The 15254-nt window shown below is 48.2% G+C and overlaps 1 pseudogene; it reads right to left on the bottom strand.

Annotated features, from left to right (window-relative positions):
- Positions 1-3779: 3779 nt before the first annotated feature.
- Positions 3780-4723, bottom strand: LOC126544030 (uncharacterized; annotated as a pseudogene).
- Positions 4724-15254: the final 10531 nt, after the last annotated feature.

Raw genomic sequence — 15254 nt, 5'->3', positions numbered from 1 at the left:
GTTGTCATGCGTATGGGGGCAGTGAGAACTTGGAGCCATAGCCTCAAGTTCGCGACAGTCAAGCTTGGCGTTGTAAGCGGATGCAAGGTCGGAGGGTCGTTATGTGACGCCGGAGGGTCGTTGCAGGAGGAAGTGGCAGCCGTATTCGGAAGTCGGTCGAAGCGTTGTATGATGCGTTTGCTCTTCGCTTGCTCAAAATTCCGGCATTCCTTAATGATGGACTCAACCGAAGAGCAGTTCCTGCAAAGCAGGAGGTTGAATGCATCATCCGTGATCCCCTTCAAGATGTGCCCAACCTTATCAGCCTCCAGCATGTCTGCATCCGCTTTATGGCAGAGAGCCAGAACGTCTTGAATATACGCGACGTACGATTCGGTTGATGTCTGGGCACGATACACTAGCTTTTGCTTGGCCTCCATTTCATGTCCCACAGGTCTTCCGAAAAGATCTGTGGTGACGAGCGCCCACGTATACCGGTAAAGTCTCGGGCTCTCGCAGGAGAGGAAGAACCGACACTCGATCTCTTAGCGTAGCATTTTTTTAATAAATCTCTTTCGGAACGCTAGCCCCTGCCGGAGCCCGCCAGCCGCTCGTGCCTCGTGTAGACGCGAGCGTCTACGTCATCTCTCGTGAGACGCCGATACTGCTGCCGCTACAGAGGGCTCCCCCCCCTAGAGAGGAGGAAAGTTCGACGAACGATGGAAAGTCCACGTAACGCGGCGTGTCTTGGCATTGGTCTTGGGTGTCACGTGCGCAGGCGATGGCGAAGGATGCAGCAGGGTCACGTCGCATACTGGTGAAGCTGATGGCATGGGTGCTTCGATGTAGGCGGGTTTGAGACGTTCCAGGGCAATTGTGTCTGATCGGCCGTTGACATTCACAACAAACGTCGTCGGACGACGCTCTAGAACACAATATGGCCCGGAGTAGTGTGGTTGCAAAGGCTTCCGCACGGCACAGTTACGCATGAAAACGTGGGCAGCAGAGGTGAGTGCGGGAGAAACATACGGGGACCTTGCTTCTTGTGAAAGTGTAGGCATGGGGCGTATCTGGCTGAAGAAGGCTTGCAGTTCGGCAACGTATTCGGCAGGTGATGGCATAGGCGTTTTGGGGGTGGCGACAAAGAAATCGCACGGAAGGCGTAGGTGAGCGCTGTAAACTAGCTCAGCACAGGAGCAACCTAGGTCGCTCTTGAGTGCGGCTCTGATGCCAAGTAAAACGAGAGGCTGATGTAGGACCCACTTCTCAGGCGATTCATGCACCATAAGGGAGGCCTTGAGATGCCGGTGAAAACATTCAACTAGTGCATTGGACTGCGGGTGGTAAGCAGTTGTGCGAAAACGTGTCGTTCCGAGTAGTTTGAGTAGCTCGTTGAAGAGCGCTGAGTCAAACTGCCAACCGCAATCTGTGATTATTGTGGATGGGCAGCCGAACCTTGCGATCCACGTAGACATGAAAGCTGCTGTAACAGTGGGCGCTGAGATGTCAGATATAGGTGTAGCTTCTGGCCGCCGTGTATAACGGTCGATGCATGTCAGTATGTAGCAGTAACCTTTCGAAGGTGGGAGAGGGCCGACGAGCTCCAGGTGTACAGTGTCAAAACGAGCATCCGGTGGAAGAAAAGACTTGGCAGGCGGAATGGGGTGATCCTGGATCTTCGAACGTTGGCACGACAAACAGCAGCGAACCCAATCGCGAACTTGCGCGTTTAGCCGAGGCCAAACGAAACGACTGGAAAGAAGCTTCTGTGTCGCGCGTATGCCAGGGTGCGACAAGTTGTGCACGGTTTCGAATAGACGTCTGCGAAGGGATGCCGGAATGTATCGTCTAGGTGTGTCGTTAGAAGTGTCGCAGACGACGGACGTACCATCTGGGGTCACAACGACGTCTTCCAATTTCAGGGACGTTTACGAATTCCGGAGTGTACGAAGTTCAGTGTCGTCACGCTGTTGACTGGCGAGTAAGTCGGCCTCGATGATGAAAGGTTCCGATGTCAACGTGGAAACGACATTGACACGACTCAGAATGTCAGCTGGAATGTTGTTGGTGCCCTTGATGTGGCGGGACGTTGTAGTAAACTCGGAGATGTAGGAAAGGTGTCGAATCTCGCGGGGCGAGTAACGGGACGCCGAACGATTCGTTGCGTGCACAAGGGGCTTGTGATCAGTCAAGAGAGTGAATGCACGGCCTTCTAGGAAATGGCGAAAATGCTTGATAGCCAGGTAAACAGCGAGTAATTCACGGCCGAACACGCTGTAGCGGGACTGCGCAGGCTTCAGTTTCTTGGAGAAAAAAGCGAGTGGATGCCATGCATTGTCGATGAATTGCTGCAGAACGGCACCAACGGCGGTGTTTGAAGCGTCGGTCATGATGGCAGTGGGTGCGTCTGGCTTTGGGTGTCTAAGCAGCGTGGCGTTGGCGAGGGCAGACTTGGCTCTTGTGAAAGCGTCGGTGGCCTCTTCAGTCCACTGAAGCACTTGTTTGCGTTTGTTTACCAGAAGAGCGTCTAGCGGAGCCATAAGTCGAGCGCACTCGGGAATGAATCGGCGGTAGAAATTGACGAATCCGAGAAATTGGCGAAGCTTGGTGAGTGTGGTCGGTCGGGGAAGGTTTTCGATGATGCGAATCTTGGACGGCAGTGGTCGAATGCCGTTAGCATCGACGATATGACCGAGGAACTCGAGTACAGGTTGACCGAATTCACTCTTGGCGGCGTTGATGACAATTCCTTTACTGGCAAGGCATGAAAACAACAACCGCAAGTGGTGAAGATGTTCTTCTGCCGAAGAGCTTGCGACGAGAAGGTCGTCAGTGTATGCAAAAACGAAAGGCAAACCTCGGGTGACGGAATCGATGAAACGCTGAAAGGATTGGCCCGCATTCCGTAAACCGAAAGGCATGCGGAGAAATTCGAAAAGACCGAAGAGTGTGGTGATGGCGGTCTTGGGAATGTCTTCTTCAGCGACCGGTAGTTGACGGTAGGCGTGGAGATCGATCTTAGAAAAGATCGTCGCACCGTGCAACGCTACCGTGAAGTCCTGAATGTTCGGTAGAGGGTAGTGATCAGGAACTGTGACATTGTTTAATGCCCGGTAATCACCGCATGGGCGCCAGTCTCCCGTCTTCTTAGGCACCATGTGAAGTGGTGATGCCCAGTTACTGTAGGAAGGGCGATGATGCCAAGTTGCAGCATGTGTTTGAACTCCGCGCGAGCGATCTTAAGTTTCTCTGGGAACAAACGCCAGGGTCGGAAATAGACCGGTGGGCCGGAGGTGACGATGTGATGGCACACGTCATGTTGCACCGGTTGCGTCCAGTCCGGCAGGCGCGTCAAAGTGGGAAACTCGCGTAGGAGCGCGGCGAAAGGCTCGTCCAACATGGCAGAAATAGGCGCTATGGGCAATGTGCCTGATGATGGGACGCCGGGAACGGATAGCTGGGTCACGAAGTTGATGAGATGGCGTCGTTGGATGTCCACAAGGAGTCCGTAGTTATGCAAGTCTGCTCCAATGACTGCACGACGGACGTCTGCAACCAGGGAAATCCAGCGGAACGCTCGTCGAAGGCCAAGGTTTAGCATGACGGAGCGTGACGAGAAAACTGGAAACCTGGTGCCGTTGATGGCTTGCAAAAACGACACAGGTCCGCTTTTCGGTCGGAGTGCTGGGCAGAGAGAATGCTGACGTCAGCACCTGTGTCGATTAAGAATCGTTATCCCGCAACGCTGTCCGTCACGTAGAAAAGGCGACTTGTGTGTTGGGCCGGACCACTCGTCACCGTTAGAGGTCGGCCGGCCTGTTTCCCTGCCAAGCGCAGGGACGCCGACAGTGACGAGCGTCGTTTCCAAAACGGCGGTGGTAGTAGCAAACGCCAGGCGTTGTAGTTGAGGTTTCATTGCGGGTGCCCGTGCGTCTTGATCTGCTGGAACTACGGCTGCGTGGGCGACGAGATGTGCGGCGATGTTCCGCTCCACAGATGATGCGTTCCAGGCACTCACACAAGGAGTCGAGCGGAGATTGCACTGCAGATGAGCAGGGAAGGGTTTGCAGAGCGGTTGTATTGCCACCCGGAGATGGTGACGTGGCTGTGATGGTTGGGGTGGCTACTTCCATGACTTTGTCAGCCAAAGCGGCAAGTCCGGTAAGATCCATGGTAGAGGCTGTTGCCAGGACTATCTGCACGTTAGTCGGGAGTCGTTGCAAAAACAATTCGCGCAACAGCGTGTCGTTGATGGATCTCGCATTGTTTTCGAGCAGCTGGCTCATTCGGCGAAGAAGTTGACTAGGGCGTCGGTCGCCGAGTTCTTCAGCGGACAGAAGCTGCTGGATGCGAGAACGCTGTGAAGCTGCTGTGCGCTGTAGCAGTGCTGCCTTGAGATCGTCATAGGCGGCGGCAGACAATGGGGAGTTCAACAAATCTGCTACCTTGTCAATGGCGGCAGGCGAGAGCGCTGCGACGGCGTAATGGAACTTTCGAGGCTTGAGAGCGGATACCAGCGACTTGAAATTGCGCTTCGGCCTGAAGAAACCACGCCGAAGGATGCTGGTCCCAGTACTGTGGTAAGCGGACAGCGATGGCAGAACAGGAGGGCTCACTGCGTTCCTCGGAAGGGTTCTGGCCTTGAGCTCTCATAGCGTTGGTCTAGTCCATGGTCGTCTCTACCACAGGAGCGTATGGCAGTATCACGTCCGGGGTCACCAAACTGTGGCGACGAGCGACCACGTAGACCGGTAAAGTCTCGGGCTCTCGCAGGAGAGGAAGAACCGACACTCGATCTCTTAGCATAGCATTCTTTTAATAAATCTCTTTCGGAACGCTAGCCCCCTGCCAGAGCGTGCCAGCCGCTCGTGCCTCGTGTAGACGCGAGCGTCTACGTCATCTCTCATGCGATGCCGATGCTGCTGCCGCTACAGATCGCATAGCTTTTCCTTGCAGGAGTCCCAGCTTCTAATGTCGGCTTCATGCATCTCGAACCATACCTTCGCGCTTCCTCCCAAGTAAAAGATCACGTTGGCCAGGAAAAGTGTGGCATCCCACTTGTTGTGCTTACCGACGCGTTCATACAACGTCAGCCAGTCTTTGACGTCGACCTTGCCAGTGCCGATGAAGATTCCCGGGTTACGTAGCTGGGTTAGCACTACTTCCGCTGGCATCTGAGCGGCGGAGGCAGCGTCGGTAACCATAACAGCGGAACCGATGTGACGCCTGCTACAAAGATCCAGGGCCGGCTTGTGGCGAGAGTACCCCGCACGTCCACCAATATGTTACGGGAAGAAAATATATGTATTTACAATATATACAGTTACAAGGTGGTAGCTCAGTAATCAGGGTAACACCATCTACCGATCGTCGAGACACTTCAACCTTTTCTTCACCTCTCAACGTCCTTTTGTCCACAGCAGCACAAACATGTACGTACAATATGTTAACTCCAAAGTAAATTTTCTTACAATATTACCCTAGTGTTTTCACCTCACTAAAAATTTTAACTTCCTTATTTATACACAGAGTTTTCAAGAGTTAAACCTTCTTGTTTAGTGCGAAAAAGAATGCCTTGCATTTTCTTCACATGAATTCTTGGGCAGCTTTCCTTAGAAGCACCAATGTGCAATATTCTGGAGCACCACGTACGCGAAACTAATAAGAGTGCCCCAAAGAAAAGTGCAGTATTGTCAGGTTATGAAACCCATTTATAAAAAATAATAAAAAATGACGTCATTAATATAAACAATAATTAAGGGGCAGTGGCTCAAGAGTGCTTCCTTGGTGCACACTGTATGAGATCGGTTTAATTTTTTAGTTCGAACTGTTGTCGATAACGTACTGAGACTGGTGATGGAGATAGGGAAAAAAAAAAAAAGAATTCATTGACGATTACGATACTCCTAATGTGGAATTTGAGTGCAGCTGTTTGTGTTTTGAATTCCTAACATACTGTGGCAAAGAATTTGATTCCGAACGACAGGGTCCTCTCGGCGGTGGTGCTGAGCCTCTGCTTGGGCAGCTCATTTTGCAGCATTGGCAGACGAAGCATTTTCACCAGTTGTGTCACTCACTGTTCAGAAAGAAAGCGAGAACATGAGAATGCGTGGCGTGCACGGAACACATTCTCTAGTGGGAGGGGTGCAGGCAAAGTAGCGCAGCCCATGCCGGCGCTTTGTTTCCATAGCGCTCGCCGCACGCCTCTTCGCCACTGTTGAGCATGTCTCGCGTGGCACTCTGCTTTCCTCCTCACCTTTTTGCCAGACTCTCCTCCTCTTTCCTCCTCACGCTCTCTTCGCTCTCACCGTATTTCATCTCCCGCTGCGCTCCGTCTTCGCGCTTACATTCTCTGCTGCACTTGTTCACTCGGTTATGAGGGACACCGACGCCAAACGCAGGAACGGGCGTCCAACACCTGCGCTCTAAATATTTTTTGCACTTGAAAAAGGGGGGTACCAGCGAAACACAAAGGACGCGCACACAAGGAAAAGGCGTTAGACACGTATGGACGCTGGACTTTCAACTGTACTTTACTGGAATTCACATTGCCGCACATAACCTCCGATGCATGCGCATTTTCAACTCCTCCCAAGACATTTTTTTGCATTAGCCCATATTCCACACTACTTAACCCTTTCTATAAGTAGAATACAGTGAAAGACATTGAAGGCTCTTGAATAATCTAGACATATGCCTAAAACTAGCTCTTTCGCCTTAAGCGCAGAACTTATAACCACCTTTTGCATCAGTAAGGCCTGCTTGGTTGATTTGTTCAAGAAATTTGCTGTGCTGTCGAAATGACCAAATATATTTGTCTAAAGAAAGTGCAGAGTTCCTTGTGCATAACTTTTTCTAAGCAACTCGAAAGAACTAGTAGAATTAAAATCGGCTTAAATTAAGTTATATTTATCTCATTTATGTCACCACCCTGGAGCATTTATATTACCTTTGCTATTCGCATTTCTTACAAAAACAAACCAGTGTCAACAACGACCTCCTATGGCTATCCTATCCATTGCTAGGACATAGATATCCTAGGGATGCGTCGTATATGTCCTGCAGACATCCCTATCATGACTGTTTGGCTGTATTTTCCGTGTCCTGCACACATCCCTTAAATGCCTGCGAGCAACATCGTAGGGAAATTCTGCATACATTTTATGGACATATGCGAGAACCTTTTGCACAGTGTTTACACAGTGTTTGCCGTAATGTATATTATGGCCTTGGCACACAATGTGTGACAGGTGCAATGGGGAGAGTGCTCATGCATCAAGAACAGATACATTCTATGTGTACATTACGCATGCCCGCATATGTTTGGAAGTGCATCATCATACTCCTAATTCTCCTAGGCCATCTGTCACGCACAAGTGGCTTATTGAACTTACTGAAGTTTTCAAAGTAAATTGCATCAGAAAATTTGCAAAGTACAATGTATGCGTGAGCTGAAGACATGACAGCTTCGGACTGTAATTCGAACATGTGATAAAACATAATTCTGTTACGCGGAAACTCTGACAAAGCCACAAATGGGGGACAAATATTCATGTACGTGTATGTAAAAAAAAAGTCCATATAGAGTAACATTGGGACATGCGTGGTAGCATGCCCGATACAGGTTCATATGCGATATCCTTGGGACATCCATGGTAGGTTATCCGAAAGTGCATGTCCAGCAGATGTCCTATTTGTCTCCAAAATGGCGCACGGACATTGAGGCACGATTCGGACATCCTACGGCTTGAAGTGTTCACACTAGGATGTTGGAGAGTTAGAACAGTTATGTGTAGTAGTGGTCCAGCCAGTTTAGGATTTGGAGCAATTATTGGAGCAGTAAAAATGTTCTGGGGCAGTTTAGGAGCAGCTATACCAGCAGCAGTTTTGCAGCAGAAAAATAGGTCATTTTGGAACACTTGGAGTAGTACAGCAGTAATCTGTAGCCATTTGGCAAAGCTTACAGTGTGTTGCAAAAATGGTGATTCCGGTGGAGAACAATATTCGTATCATCTCGTATACTTTCTTTCATTGTGAGGTAGTTTTTCAGCTTCCTGCGAGTCATGTGGCCTCTACGAATAGGTACGAGTTGATTCAGCATAAAACCGTAACTTTTGTCTCTGATACCCGACAGACCTTTCAAAGCACTACCCTTAATTTACTGCCCTAAAGGCTTAAATCACCCCAGGAACGTCCAAAATACCTCTGAAAGCCTGCCAGTACAATTATTAGGAGTATCAGTGCTCATACTATGACAGGAGATGGGGGGTGCACTCGTGTATAATTAAGGAATAGATACTGTGTCCTGTGACAATTGCCTCTTTCCCCCTCTTCGTATGCTTCTATGCGCAACAAAGCTTTATTGAGGCGAAGAAGCTGACTTTCGGGAACCAGCACTATGAAACGTGGCGTGCATTCCAAGCTTTGAAGCCATTGGCGAGGATTACAAAGGCGGAGTCAAGGCCATTGCAAACAGTGGCGAATTGTTTTAATGAAAAGCACCGAACAGAAGGACGCTTGGTAGCAAATGCCGAAGCAGCTAGGCCTAGGCGTTGCTGTGGTGGTGGCTACAGCTGCCAGCGAACCTGCGCGCACGAGCACCAGTTCAAAGCAGCGAAATAAAATGGCAGTGGCTTCGATCAGTGCAGTTTCAGATCTGCCGCCGCCGCGCAACCTCCTCGCCTCCCCCTCGCCCCTTGCGCATCCCCTATGTGGGAACCGATTTTGCGGCTGTTTTTCTGCACTACGATTGGTCTCCCTGCCATTGCCCTTGGAAACGCACAGGTCTTGCGTTTGGCTTGCATTTTTATTTTTCGTTGGCGCCACTTTTTTCCTTAGCTCGGCTGGCTTGGCGCAGCGAACATTGCCTGCTATGTTTCCTGCATTGTGCTAGCGCTATGCAGTGCTCTAGTGCATATAACTGCAGCATGTAGCCTGAAGATGGTTATGCAGCTTTTGATACCACAAGGAAAACGTGATGGCTTGTGCAAGAAGCAGTGGCTGTACAACATTGGCCGAAAGAACTTTATTCCGACAAAGAATAGTGTTACTTATGAGGTAAGGCGCCTTATTGTTAGTAGCAAAGCGTCCCCAAATGCTGCATTTTTAATGCATAAGCATTCTTTAGCGAGTACCCCAGTCGGTCATGCAAAAAGTATAATGCTTTGCATCTGCACGAAAATGCGTAATCTGCGAAGTTACAACATTTAATAGTTATAATAGTGCAAATGTAGATGCAAATGTAAATGCAAGGGGAAGTCTATAGTAGGGGTGGGCAAACTAAAATTTCAGTGTGGGCCAACTTAAATTTCGGTCTGGGCAACTTAAATTTGGGGGTGGGCCAACTTGAATATTAGGGGTGGGCCAACTTGAATATTAGGGGTGGGCGAATTTAAATTTGGGGGTGGGCCAACTTGAAAATTAGGGGTCGGCGAACTGAAATTTTGGGGTCAGCTTACCCAAATTTGGAGGTGGGCCAACTGGAAATTTGGGGGTTTGAGAACTTAAATTTGGAGTTGAGCCAACTTGAATATTAGGGGTGGGCGAACTGAATTTTGGGGGTCAGCCAACCCAAATTCGGAGCTGGGCCAACTTGAAATTTGGGGGCTCGCAAACCTAAATTTGGGGCTAGGCAACCAACCTATACAGGGTCCTGAATATTTGGGTGCGCGCGTTAGAAAAAGGTTTTACACTCACCTCTGCACTGTTCTTACTCAAATTTTGCAGAAGGTTCGCATTTTGGCATCGACTTCGTTTAATATAACACTTGGCACAGTTAATTGCCTGATTTAAAAAGAAAAGTGCAAATTTGCCTGCGCTTATGGGGATGCGAGCTGCTGTTGTGACGGCGCAAGTATAAACATGTGTCGCCGCCCGTCGTCGTCTGCAGAAAGCAGCGTTTCAGGAAGGGAAGTTACCCGTTCCAGAAGCGGGCAACACGCAACAAAGTGCGCTTGTAATGCATTACCGGTCCATTTTATCCCGTGGAAAATAAAGCCCCATCTTGGGAAACGCCACGTGATAGCCAGCAAGCTTGCATTCCACATCCAACCAATCCTTTCTGACACTAATGCGCTGCGAAGGCATCCGAATTATCGGGAATTTCTGAAAAATTGGCTGTCGGGTGTCCGGCAACTCGGTCATTGACAAACCCTATTGAAAACATTGCACTGCCGTGAAAACACGAAAACACGAAACACGCGCAGGAGAATCAGTGGCGGCATTATCGGAGCGTGCAGCATAGGGACGAGAAGGGCCACCTGGGGGGCGAGAGTAGACAGTATAAAAAGACCGGGTCGGGAAACTCCAGCGACTGCGACAGTGCCGAGAAATGTGCCTGATTCGATGGCAGTGAAAACAAATGGGCTTGTCGTCAGCAGTGCGCCATTCAGATGGATTGCGGAAACGTGGTGGGTATGAAGATGCGGGACGGGGCGGATTCGAAGAAGCCGGGCGGGTATCAGGGCGATGGGCCGAGCAGATGGTGTGAAGACCCATGTTTTCCAACTCCTGGCGGCCAACTGCCTGGATCAGGGAAACCGTGACTGCAGGTGCGTTGGTGGGGCTGGAGTCGAAGGCAGCCGGATAGGCGGCTTCGATCTCACGCCGGATGATCCTGGTAACATAGCCAGTGTGGTTGGGACGAGGAGTGTCGGCACAGGAAGATGTCGCTGGGGTGTTGGGCAGACGGGCAAACTGCTGGTCGATACGTGGGCTTTTAGCGAGTTCCAGGCGGTGGCACTCTTTTATAACTGCATCCACCGTCGCCACGTTGTTGAAAACGAGCAAGTTGAAGGCGTCATCGGCAATGCCTTTGAAGATGTGGGAAACCTTGTCGGACTTGGTCATATGTGCGTCAACTTTGCGGGACAGAGCCAAGACGTCCTGAATGTACGTGACGTAGGGCTCCGTTGGCGTCTGCACACAGCTGGATAACGCCTTCTGCGCGGCAAGTTGGTGACCGTATGGGTTGCCGAACAAGTCTCAGAGCTTTTGCTTAAGCCAATTCCAACTGGTGAGCTCATCTTCGTGCATCTGAAACCAAACTTGAGGTGTGCCATCGAGGTAAAAGACTACGTTGGCGAGCATGATAGTAGGGTCCCACCGGTTATTGTGGCTGACGTGTTCGTACAGGTTGATCCAGTCATCGACGTCTTCCCCATCTTTGCCCGAGAATACGCCAGGATCATGGGAAGCGGGGAGAGTGATGTAGGTCGTCAAAGTGGCAGTAGGTGTCGGAGCCGGCGGAGTCGAGTTGTCGCCAGGAGCCACGAAGGAAGGCTTGACATACCGTCCACTGCAAAGCTCCGTGACGAGGTACAGGGAACGTCCACCTCTACCAGATATGTTACGTAGGAAGACGCAGATGAAAAGCTATATACAAGTATATTTACAAGGAAATATGCCGCACTTGGCCAAGAGGCAACAGCCCGTGCTGGCCTCTAATCGTCGTCGTCGTCTTCACACTGCTCGCCTCGTGATCACAAATACTGTTCCGTAGCAATATAGTACTTTTGTGCAGTTGAGTGAGCGCAGTCAGGAGCAAGCAAAGCCAAATGGTGCAAATGGTGCAGTTGGACCACCACTGTATGCGCTATGACATTTGTAACAAATCTAATTAGCCAAATCTGCATATTGTTTGTATTATGTGACCTAAAATATTTTAGGCTACGGATCACATTTTTAACATTATTCTTTGTCATTGGAAGAAACACCACACTACCAGAAAAGCTTGCTCGATTGTAATTTTTAGGCACTAGAACTACGAAGTGGTCATTAAGACATTGAGGAGGTCTGTACCACAGATGACAATATTTCCGAGTATGTTACTTTCATAAGTTGGAGCTTTCAGTTTTATCAGGCTATTTAGTCGCTTCCAGAAAAAAGTAGAATTGTTCACTACATTGTTAGAATAGGCTCCATAATAGTCGTTCTTGCGACTGTTTGATTAATGCATAGTTTATTTCTAAACCATAAAATATGCTACTAATTATAACGTTTGATCTTTTCAACTGATTATTGCATGCACTCTGCAATAAGCTTTCACTGAAGGTTAATAACATTTGCTGTAGACTTTATGCCTTTACTTTAGAATGACAGCTTAATCAGACATTATTAATTGTCCAAACATTTATTAGTGGAAATGTGATGAAAACCACTTATTTTCCTGTCTGTGATCTGAGTATTTAAGGCTTGCCTCCCAATCAGTATATATATACTTATTCATGCGTTTCTTTTTCATGTCCCTGGGACCAGGATTAACCGCAGCATCATTACAAAAGTATTATTTATAAGCAAAGGAAACGAAGCTATATGTTATTTTTAGCCATACCGCACTGAGTTGAAAGTTAGGACCACAACAATCACTGCATTGTGAGCTTAACCACGGAGTTAAATATGCCATATATGGATATGAAGTACAGCAATATACAGGATAGATAATTGGGCTAGTTGACATTTCATTATTGGAATAAATTACAGCTCAGGAACGACAAGGCACAAATAAGGCAAAACAAACGAGTGCTTGTCTGTGTCAAAATTTCTGGGTGTCTTGTCGCTCTTGTGCGTCACTCTTGTGTTATCCAATGTAGTAGAGGGCTGGGCTTTAAACCTCAATTTTAATTCTCTTCCTCTCTATTTGTATGGAGCAGAAGAAGAATAGAGAGGGCTATAAACTCTGATTTATTCCTTTTAAATAGCAAAATGCTCATATTTGCAACTCCATTCGTCTGCATGCATGCAGGATAGCTTAAATGACCAAAGAGTGAAAGCTGCCCACAGTGATCATAACAATGACAAAAAACTACATTATATATATAACTATAGTTTGCCAAGAAACTATGACTCTTGTAAATTAAGTGACAAAGCTACGGTGAGCTTCACCACAAAAACACAACTTCAAGCCGTTCAAGGTATTTCGCACACAAATAATGGCCGAAAACGAAGATGACCTTTTGAAACTCAGATTTTCAGCTTCTGCAACTCTCTCCCTATGCATGTGCTATGAACAAGACCGAATTTCCCTAGCTCCCATTCTCAAGCTTATTTCTCTAGGCAATTTAGGAATTTAAGTACGTGGTAGTACCCTAACAATCTGTTGGGTCATCCAAGGTGGCAAAAATATTTTCTGCTCTCTACGTTCTCCATGGAGAGCCAGTCAAAACTTACACACAGTTCCTCGTTCGCAATTGGTCACACCAGATTCTGCCATCACCTTTACCGACGATCAGCGCGTCACCGACACTGCACACATGCGGCCAATCCTTCCACGCCTAGACATCTCAGACCTGTGGCCAAGCACTTCATGCCCGGATGAAATGCCATTGCGAACACTGGCAGTACAATTCAGCCGTGCGCAAAGTCGGGTATCGCATCATCTGAAGCTTTTCATGAGCATGCAGAGACAGTGCAAGCTTCCGTTGCCAGGAAGCACGCACCCAGCTAGCAGACGTCTACCTCCTGGCTTGATCCAGCTAAGGCCAGGGCGAGTAGCTCTCTTTCGTAAGCTATATTCTAAGCCCTAGACCTCTACAAGCCAGCTGGTAGCTCAGCTAATGCTCCCTCCACTTACGGCTAGTAGCTGCAGTGTAAATTGTTAATTTTCAGGCTTGTTTTGGCTTCGCAGGTGCTATTAGCTTAACTTATCACATTTACGAGAGTAAATCAGAAAGTCCTTGCCCATATTTTTTTCAGCCAAATTACAGCTATAAATGCGAAGCCAACACATCTATTCCCAGTGGTGCACCTTTCTTGGACCGGCCCAGCCTTATCTGCCAGTAGCTCTGTGGCACGGCGCTGCTGTCAGTTGTTGAAGCTGTGCTTTAAGATGGTTGTGGTTTACACGCTTGTGGTTCACAACAAGTTTGTGCTTCACACGTCCATGGCTTACGAGCAACGAAATGTGATTAATTTTCTATGGAGCAAGGGCTGAACGCCCATCTAAATAAACAGGGAAATGCAGCGCACGTATAAGGAAAGTGTCTCGCTTTGAGACGTGTGAGTTGGTGGTGTTAGGTTCACAAAAGGCCGTCAAGACATGTATGACAATGAGCATTCAGGGAGGCCGCGTGCGTCGCTGACTGACGACAACATGGCACAGGGGCCTCTCAAATTTAGTGCTGCGATGGGACGATGTCCGAACCGGTGTGGGGACTATGTGAAAAAGTAGTGTAAAGTACGTAGAATAGTATGTATATTTGTAATTACCTATATGTACCTTATTTTGGCTAATAAAAATAGGTGCAAAGACTTTCTAATTCGCCCTTGTACGATTCTGGAAGGTTGAATTCTTAACTTACACGTCACAATAGCCCATGAAAGGGACCGACCACTGTAAACTTTTCACTCAGACTGTGGTCAGTGTCTTTCTTGCGCCAAGTTCATTCTGAACCAGGTGGGCTGCTGTCAAGCCCTAGATTTCATACCACTGTGATACTGTACGAATACCAGATGTCCTGATAAGCACTAATAACTACAGTGCAACAGAATATTTTTTCTGAGCACACAGCACGAATATCAAAATAATTGTCCCAAGATTTATAAAGAAATGCATTTGTGCTCAATAAATTGTTCTCTTGCACCTTCTTTTAAACTGCAGGTAAACAGTTTGTGGAACAGCTACACCCTTAAGCAAAATTACACCCTTTGGGTTGTATCTTGCCACACAACAATTGTCATCTATCTTGTCCGCATTTCTTCCTTTAACGCTGCGAGCCCAGTACTTTCAAGTCACTAACGGCATGCGTGTTATCAGCATTACAGTGCATTCTCAACAGGAAAGTAGCGAGTGCAGCGCTTTCAAGAAAGGAAACGCTAGCAAGACCGATGATTATTATTGTTATGTGGCAAATATACAGCCCAAAGGGTTTACATTTGTTTAAGAGTGTATGTGCCCCATGGCAGATTGTGCCAAGAAATTTGCCTAAGCTCGTGCTAGTATAAGGATTTTTAGTGAGCACAGGGCACCAGCACTCACTAACTTTCATAATGTGTAGAAAAGTTGGTAATGAAACATAATTGGAGACTTTCATACAAATTCTGACATCTGCTGCTATGCATGTAGGCAGGAAAAGCAATTTTCACGAGGCCCCATTATTTAAAATAATTCAGAGCCATTCCACTCTGTGAAGGTGGATGACCAGTGGAGCCGTATATAACTATAAAAAAAAAAGGTGCATGCCTCGGCACATTCCACGGCAAGGCTCTTGCCCGTCGTCAGTAAGGTATAGGGCGCTATGGCCGTGCTGTCATTGTTTGCATAGATTGCAATGCATCAA

Source organism: Dermacentor andersoni, chromosome 1 (assembly GCF_023375885.2).
Source record: "Dermacentor andersoni chromosome 1, qqDerAnde1_hic_scaffold, whole genome shotgun sequence".
In the NCBI taxonomy this organism is placed as follows: Eukaryota; Metazoa; Arthropoda; class Arachnida; order Ixodida; family Ixodidae; genus Dermacentor; species Dermacentor andersoni.
The sequence above is the reverse complement of the archived record's forward strand: the minus strand, read 5'-3'. Positions and strand labels throughout refer to the sequence as shown.